At 40.7% G+C, this 9,338-nt stretch overlaps 1 long non-coding RNA gene across 1 annotated transcript in view; it reads left to right on the forward strand.

Annotated features, from left to right (window-relative positions):
• LOC140844394 (uncharacterized) overlaps positions 1-3,832 on the forward strand; it is a 57,680-nt gene extending 53,848 nt beyond the window's left edge. Inside the window, exon 4 of the long non-coding RNA XR_012122638.1 lies at positions 398-3,832. This is a non-coding gene — a long non-coding RNA (uncharacterized lncRNA). The remainder of the gene's footprint in view (positions 1-397) is intronic.
• Positions 3,833-9,338: the final 5,506 nt, after the last annotated feature.

Genomic DNA, 9,338 nt, shown 5'->3' on the forward strand with positions numbered 1-9,338 from the left:
GCAAGTGAGTGAAAGAGGCAAAGTCCTTGCCCTTTTGAAATTTATAGCTGAGCAGTAGAACAGTGTCTGGTCAAAAGTGTTAACAGCTATTATCATCATCATCATCATCATCTTATTTTTTTCCTGTAACTATGAGACTTCTCTGCCACTCATCAATTTAGCAAACATGTCCTTTCTCTGTTGCACTATTTTTTTTTAAAGTTTTCTGTGAGTATTTTTCTTTATTAGGAACCCAAGTTCTGTTCTTCCCTTGTTTCAGCCCCTGTACATGGTCACTTGCTCTGAGCCTTGGGACTGTTGGTCTTTAGCTAGAGGACATCGTGGCTGTCCTTGGATTACAGCAACAAAGCCAACCTTTCACTTACCACCCTTCTTTCTCTCTCTTTTACTTTTTCAGGGACAATGACTTCATATGGACAAGTTGTCTGCTTTTCTGAGTCTTTCAAACTGCTGCTTCGTAGTCACTGGGGCAGCCCTGGTTTCTCCTGGAATGATCATTGAAGGCAGCTTAAATGGGTTAGTTAAAGCTCGGCTGGCTCTCAGTTGTTCCGTCTTGGAGCTGGGAGCCGGGAAGACAGAACAGCCCTCTCCTTGCCAAATCGGGCTGGGGGACATCTCCCCGGAGATGGCAGTCACCAAGCACTGTACCACCCCACTCCTTCCTCTAACAGGTTTCTTCTAACTCCTTGGCACTTGTGAATTCCCCTGACAGTCATGGTTTTCAGGATGTGATTTGACCTAACATACCCTACAATATCCAGGCATATTATGTAGAATTTTGTCATACAGTACAGAGATAGAATAGGATGTACAGAATTAATTTTGTTGACAAAATACTTAGGGTCTTCCAACAGAAGTAGATAGCTCCCCTCAGCTGTCATTGCAAATGCTCAATAAAAGCTCACAATGTTTTTGTATGGAAATTGTTTGAAATAATTGCATTTGAATCTGTCTGTGAAATGGATAGTTCTGCATGTGCTTTTTAAGTAGTGTTAAGCTTTCTTACAAATTCCATTTTGAAATAAGAATCTGGAGTTGTTTTAATGTCGTTATGAAATGACATTACTTTATTAGAAAAGGGAAAGATATTTGTTGACTGAAATTTTAGATGCTGGTTATCTTGATGTCATTGTGATAATAATGTCCTATCTCTGTCATATCATAGATTGCTGCTTCTTGGAAAAACTCAGGGTGTGAAGAATGGAGAGGCATCTTGTAGTCAGTTATCTTCCTTCAGAGAGGACAGGGTGTGGAGAAAAGTTAGGACTTTGGTGTGAAATAGACCTGGCTGCAAAGTGTGACCTTAGGCAAATTACCAAAACTTTCCGAGCCTCACTTTCTCATTCTCATGAAAATAGGGACCAAAATACCCACCCTGTAAGGTTGTTGTGAGGGTGTAAAGTGCTTAGTGCAAGTTTAGCTTATTACAGTATAAGTACTCAGTAGTAACTATTACGATAAAATATGTCATTATGATCCAGACAAATCAACAGTCACTTTTTAATTTTTTTCTGGTTTTAATCACCCTAAGGAAAGAGATTCCCAGTAGCCAGATTGTTTGGCCAGAAAATGGTTCCTGTTGACTGAGTCTGCACCCTCCATCCCCTTCTCCTATTTGCCACCGTGCCCAGCTTAAGGTGCAGCTGAGCTCAGTGCTCAGCCGTGGGGAAATAGGGAAATATGTCCAGTGTCTTTGGAAACCTTGCCACCAGAGGCCTGCTTTATCTTTTTTTTTTTAGGACCTGATTTATAGAAATGCTCGAGACAGATACAATGAAGAAGTAAAATACTCAAAGATAGCATGCTCTTATCTCCTAGTAGAATTAGTAAGTGCATCATAATTTAAGGTTTCCTGTCTAGTTTATTGGCTCTATGTAGTACACATTGCCTTTCCTACTCTTTGCTTTTCTGTCTCTGCTCCTAGTAAACAAATGTCTTAATTGCTCTAAGCACAGACCTGGGCATAGAATCCGATTTGGTTAATACTTGACAACTGGCTTAGAATCCAAGGATTCTGGCTCTAGCCCTGGCTGTGGCATCTGCTAGCTCTGTGACTGAGGGTAAGCTACTTACCTCTCTGAGTCTCAGTTTCTTCATCTGTGAAAGGGGCTGGTACTTGGTAATATCTGTGACATAAAGACTTCTTGATGGTGTTGACCAACCGAGGCAACATGTTAAAAAAAAATGTTTAAAAACATTAAACCTATTTGATTTCATTAATATGATTCAGTATCTTCCAGCTTTGTTGTCCATGGCAGGAACTCTCACGTATGGTGTGATCTCAAACAACTCAGTCGACCCTGAACAGCGGTTGTCTCCCCTGTGATGTGGGGAGAGCAGACTTGATTACTTGAATCTCACAGCATTGCATAATTCTCTGCTGGTGCTGAACCTCCCCTGAAAATTGAGAGAAGCACAAGCTCTGAAGGCTGACAGGCTGGTACAAATCCCCTGCTTTACAGCTAGCTGTCTTTTTGTCGTTCTGGACTCTTAAAAGAATTTCTCAGGGTGTTTTTGGTACTTTCGAAAATTAACAGCAGTTTAGCTGAAGAGCAATTTTGCCTGCAGTAAGACATCAGCTGTGAACACAGCTGCAGGGACAGAAAATGGAATAGGCCAAGGTGTAGGTCTATAATTCTCAAACTCCAGTGGCCCATTTGATAGAACCAGTTTGCTTTTTCAAGTTGAATTTTTGTTGGCTAAATAATGGTACTCCAGGGTTTGGGATGGCTTATGGGTCCCCTCGCGGTTGCTTCTGCTACCCTCAAGGTGTGGCTCAAGCATTTCAGACAGGCCTGCTCCATCCTCCCTCACTCCCACGCAGTGATGTGCAGCTGTGTCAACAGGCCTCTGAGGTTCATGCCCACCAGCTGACTGGGCAGTGGCCCCTGGGATCATCTCCACAACCTTTGTCATAGGATACGAGTAAGGGCATGTGGAAGTTGGTATTGCCTGAGAGGTGGGAGAAGGATACCCATGGGGCCCTGATGAAAATATGGGATAAATTTGCCCAAATTCATCATCTAATTCCATCAGCAGGATCTGGGATTATTTCTCATTGTTCTCTCTCCTTTTGCCTCAAAATCAGTACAGTGAGCTGGTTTATCTTTCATCTGTGCCTTTTTTTTAATCCTTAATATGTGCCAAACAGTGCTTCTGCGGGGCTTTAGCATAGTGACAGTACATGAGTGAACGCTGGTGGTTCTGCAAGGTCTGGAAAGAGCTGAATTATCAAAACATGAATAAACAATGTTCAGGAGGGGAATTTGACTGTAGAGGGTTTTTGTTTTGTTTTTTGTTTTTGTATTCTCTGGGTCATTGGTATTCTTTTAATTTTTTTGGCATCTACTTACTTTTTTTTTGAAGTATAGTTGACATTTTATTAGTTTTCAGGTGTCCAATATAGTGAATTGACACATGCATTATGAATTGCTTACCACAATCAGTGTAGTTGCCATCTGTAATGATACAAAGTTTTTATGATATTATTGACTATATTCCCTGTGTTATACTTTTCATCTGAATGAATTATTTGTTTTATAACTGGACGTTTGTATCTCTTAATCACCTTTACCTACTTCACCTGCCTCTTAACAGCTTCCCATGTCTGGTACGACAGTTTGTTCCTGTATCTACAAATATGTTTTTGCTTTATTTATTTGTTTTGTTTTTTAGATTCCATACATAAGTGAAGGCATATGGTAACTGTCTTTGTCTGTATAACATATTTCACTTGACATAATACCTTCTAGGTCCATCATTGTTGTAAATGGGAATATTTAATTCTTTTTTATGGCTAGTATTCCATTGTGTAATATTCCATACATTTATCTATTAGTGGACACTTAGGTTGATTCCATATCTTGACTATTGTAAATAATGCTGCAAATAAACATAGGAGTGCATATATCTTTTTTGAATTAGTATTTTTTTCTTCAGGTAAATACCCAGAAGTAGAATTATTGTATCATATGGTATCCTATTTTTAATTATCGGGGGAACCTCCATACTATTTTCCATAATGGCTATACCATTTTACATTCCCACCAAGAGTGCATCAGAGTTTCACTCTCTCCACATCCTCACCAACACTTATTATTTCTTGTCTTTTTGATACTAGCCATTCTGACTGGTTGAGGTGAACTCTCATTGTAGTTTTGATTTGTATTTCCATGGTGCTTAGTGATGTTGAGCATCTTTTTATGTACCTGTTGGCCATCTGTATGTCTTTGGAAAAATGTCTATTCAGGTTTTCTTCCCATTTTTTCAAACCAAATAATCAGATTATTTGGTTTGTGTGTGTGTGTGTGTGTGTGTGTGTGTGTGGTGTATGAGTTCCTATATATTTTGGATATTGACCCCTTATTGGATGTACCATTCCCATTTAGTAGGTTGCCTTTTGTTTTATTGATGGTTTCCTTCACTGTGCAGAAACTTCTTAGTTTGATGTAGTCCCACTTGGTTATTTTTGTTTTTGTTTCCCTTGCCTGCGAAGGCCAATGTCCAAGAGTTTACTGCTTGTTTTTTCTTTTAGGAGTTTTATGGTTTCAGGTTTTAGATCTAGGTCTTCAAGTTTATTTTGTATATGGTATTTCAAGTTTATTTTTGTGTATGGTATAAGAAAGTGGTCCAGTTTCATTCATTTGCATGTAGTTGTCCAGCTTTCCCAATACTATTTATTGAAGGGACTGCCTTTCCCCTACTGTATAGTCTGAGACTAATAAGCATGTTGTAATATAAGCATGGGTTTATTTCTGGGTTTCTGTTCTGCTCCATTAATCTGTGTGTCTGTTTTTGTGCCAGTACCATTCAGTCTTGATTACTATAGTTTTATAATATTGTTTGAAACCAGGAAGCATGATAACTCTAGCTTTGTTCTTCTTTCTCAAGATTGCTTTGGCCATTCAGGGTCTTTCGTGGTTCCATGCAAATTTTGGAATTATTTGCTCTAGTTCTGTGAAAAACACCATTGGCATTTTTATAGGAATTGCATTGAATTTGTAGATTGCTTTGGGTGTATGGACATTTTAACAATATTAATTCTTCCAATCCATGAGCATGGTATATGTTTCCACTTATTTATGTCATCTTCAATTTCTTTTCATCACTGTTTTACAGTTTTTAGAGTACAGGTCTTTCACCTCTTGGTTAAATTTATTCCTAGGTATTTTATTATTTTCGATGCAATTGTAAATGAGATTGTTTTCTTAATTTCTCTTTCTGCTAGTTCATTATTAGTGTGTAGAGATGCAGCATATTTTTTTCTTCCTTTTTTTATGAAGGTATCATTGATATACACTCTTATAAAGGTTTCACATGAAAAATATTGTGGTTACTTTAGTCATCCATATTATCAAACACCCACACACACACCCCATTGCTGTCACTGTCCATCAGCATAGTAAGATGAAATGCAACATATTTCTGTATATTGATTTTGTATCCTGCAACTTTACTGAATTTATTTGTTAGTTCTAATACTTTTTTTGTGGAGTCCTGAGGGTTTTCTTTACACAGTATCATGTCATCTACAAATAATGATGATTAACTTCTTCCTTATCAATTTGGACATACGTATTTGGACAATATAAAAATACATACATATATATATTTTTTCTTGTCCGATTGCTGTGGCTAGGACTTCCAGGGCTATGTTGAATAGAAGTGAGAGTGTCTTGTTCCTGATCTTAGAGGAAAACCTCTCAGCTTTTCATCATTGAGTGTATTAGCTGTGAGTTTGTCATATATGGTCTTTGCCATGTTGATGTATGTCCCTCTATACCCACTTTGTTGAGAGTTTTTTCAACATATGAGAGCTCTCTATGGGGCAGGTACTTTGCAGGTACTTTGTATTTAAAAATGTTCACCACATCTCTGAGAAATATGTTGCATTTATCTGTATTTTGCAAATAAGGAAAGTTCTGTGAAGTTAAAACTGACTGAGGATAACACTGCTAGCAAATAGCATAGCAGGGACTCCTAGCTATCTGGCTGTCTAGTGTGTTCAGAACTTCTACTCTATGCTGTGTCCTACTGGTAAGGCTTTAGATAGTGTGCTGGGTAACTAAGAATCAGGATCTTCGGTTGATTAGCAAGCCTGTTTTCTATCCACACTCCCCAGATTCAAAACCTTACAGTTAACTTCTCCTCCTCTGTGTTCTTGCTCTGTACATCTTGGTCACTAAGTCCTGTCAATTTGTCCTTCAGTGTCCCTTGCGTTTCTTGTCATTATTAACCTTGTTACCACACACTTGGATCATTGCAGTGGCCTCCCTACTCACATTGTCACCAGTCTTTTCCTCTTCCATCTTTTTTGCTTACCCTTTCAGATTTATCTTCCTTTTACAGTGTTTTGTCCTAAGGTGTTCATTTAAATGTCACAGGGACTTTCTGTGGCTCATAAAGTAAAGTCAATATGAAGGGTTTGACATCAGGATACTTCCACCCTTCACCCCCTAGCCATAGTTGACTTCAAAGCTGCTGTCTAGCCTTACCCATCACTTCCAACAATAACTTGATGTTGCCTTGGATTTTATGATTTAAGTATCTGTCTTACCAATGGGTTTCAGCCCCAGACAAGTTCACTATGGATTCAGTGAGAATGAAAAAAATGACAAGGGAATGTTCTTGGGGTGAAAGTTTATACCCAACTTTATTCCCACGGTGGCAGGTCAATCCCTAGAATCCTGTCCACTCAGAACACGGCTCCCTGTGCAGCAAGCCGGTCTCTGCCTCTGGGCCTCTCTGTCCCTGCAGCTGTTCTCAGTCTCTGTCCTTGGCGCTGCCACCACTCCAGTCTCTGCTCTCCTGCAGCCCTGCAGCAGCCTGGAGCATTTGGTAGAGCTCTTTATATAGTCAATAACAACGTATTGCCCACATGTGTGTAGTGAGCTAGCCAACCAGGGCCAGGTGAGAATCCTGGCCATAGGAACCTTCAGTTTCTCCACAGCATCTTTGCCCATTAGGTGTCCTCTGCCTAGATGTTACACATGTTTCTACCCAGCTTCCCTTCTGTTAAAAATCTCAACCTGGCTTAGCAGAAGTGGCTTGTCTTCAGTGATGCTTTCTTCAGTTGCCTTGCAGGAATGATGTCCCTTCGAGCATTTTGTAACACCTAAACAGTACATCTCACATGTTGCTTCACTAGTTATTTGTGTGCCAACATTTTCTCCCTAATCCCAGTATGGGGATGGAACCCATATGTGTGTGTCCCCTGCTATAGTCATTATCATTAACTCGTGCCTTGCACTCAGTGGGCCCTTCCTTGGTTGAATGAATGAACTAATGAACAGGGAAAAACAGATAGGAAGAAATAAGTCACTGTGGATAAAATGAGAGTCTCTGTGGCCAGGATTCTCACCTGTCTGTGGATGACTAGCTCACTGCACACCTGTGGGCACTACATGGCTGTTGATTCTATAAAAAGAGCTCTGCCCAGTGCTCTGGGTGCAACATGGTGGTAGGGCTGCAAGGCTGCAGGAGAGCAGAGCAGAGGCTGGAGTGGTGGCAGCACCAAGGACAGAGGCCCAGAGGAAGGCTGTGTGGGACGACTGTGCAGAGAGGCCTGGAGGACGGCTCTGTGGGATGGCTGTGCAGAGAAGCCCAGAGGACAGCTGTACGGACAGAGGGGCCCAGAGGCAGAGACCGGCTTGCTGCATGCAGACTCGCTCTGACTGAATGGGATTTTAGTGACTGAACTGCCACCTGGAAATAAAGTTGGATATAACCCTTTCATCCCAAGAACGTTTTGCTGTCATTTTCTTTGGTCACACTGAATCCATAGTGAACTTGCCTGGGGCTGAAACCTATTGGCAAGACAGTCACTTATTGAGGGTTTACTATGTGCCAGAAAGTGTTCTTAGTGTTTTTACAGGTAGTAATTCTTTTAATCCTTGCAGTGATGCCAAGAGATAGGTGACATTATTGTTCCCACGGCAGAGGCAAGGAAACCAAGGTACAGTGTGCTGAACCAACCAGCGAGGGGCCCAGGATTCACGCCCAAGCAGTCGGTCTCCAGAAGGTAGGTTTCACTATGGCTGCATCTCCGAGACTTTTCTTACTTCTCCATGGGAAGTCCTATAAGCTAACAGGCATACTCACCTAAGAGCTTCTTCATGAGCTATAGACTTACCATCTGTGGCAGGTGCAGGGGAGTCTGAGAATGGTGAAGATCCAGATTTTCTTTTTTAAGCCAGTACCCGAAGCATACGCAACTCGGTGATGTACACTGGGCAAGCTGGCAAGCTACTATAACTAGCCCCAAGTGTTGAGGCTCTGCAGGTGACAGGTGCTATGTAAAAACGAAGCATGTTCTCCATGGCCTATGAAATGTGGTAACTTTATTACGCTGTAGTCAGATTATAGGCCTGGGACTCCTGTAACACTCCACATTAGGCATGAGATGATTACTTGGTTAATAATCCTAATCGGCCTAGTGGCACATACCCTATGTTTATCACTCCCGTCTCACAATTAACTTTTATATTTTCCTTAACTTTACAACTCAGTCTGTGTACCAGAGTGGCTGCAAACCCATATTTATCTAATTTAGCAAACATTTGCATGTGCTGCAATTAGACTCACGTGTTATGTGATCAGCGTCCTTTGCTAATTGCATAATTCCTTTTGCATTTAATCGTCAGATGGCATCCTATTTTTCTGGTCTGTGTGGTGTGCTGCTGTTGTGAGCTGCATGTGAAATCACAGGCTGAGGCACCTGCCATCGCAGAACAAAAAACATCCTAGAGCTGAGAACTGCTGTCGTTGTTTACAAGTAAAGGCACTGAGGCTCAAGAAAGCAAAGGAACTAGCCTATCCAAACAGCTCATTATTAAGAGTTACTGAAGGCATGAAAGGAAGAATACATCTGCAAAGAATATCTCCCAGGCCATTGCAATGCAGAGATTCATGAATAATTCAACCCAGTCTTGACAGTTAGCATGGAGCTTGAGTCTAGACATTAGGCTGGGCCTAAATGAAATCAGGTTACTGACAAGAAAGAATCTTAGGATATTCTGAAGTTATAACCCTTAGCAAGTGTTTCTCAGCTTTGGGCTGCTTTTTTCCAGCAGATGTTTCACTGTAAGGAAGGTTGGCTGAACTCTTTGCCCTCCTTTCTGCCTCTCTTTATTACTATTTTTATTCCTCTACAGAGCTAGATTAGTAGAGAGTAGAAGTTTCATCCAGAAATTGGAGATTAGTATAGAAAGAATCAGAGTATTAGAGCTGAATGGGAACTCAAAAAGATCTGGTCTACTCAGCTTGTTTTACAGGCTACATCTAAAGTCATAACATTGATGGTTGGCGGCAGATCTGAGACTTGAGTCTGTGTCTCTGTC

This window comes from Manis javanica, chromosome 11 (assembly GCF_040802235.1).
Source record: "Manis javanica isolate MJ-LG chromosome 11, MJ_LKY, whole genome shotgun sequence".
Taxonomy (NCBI): Eukaryota; Metazoa; Chordata; class Mammalia; order Pholidota; family Manidae; genus Manis; species Manis javanica.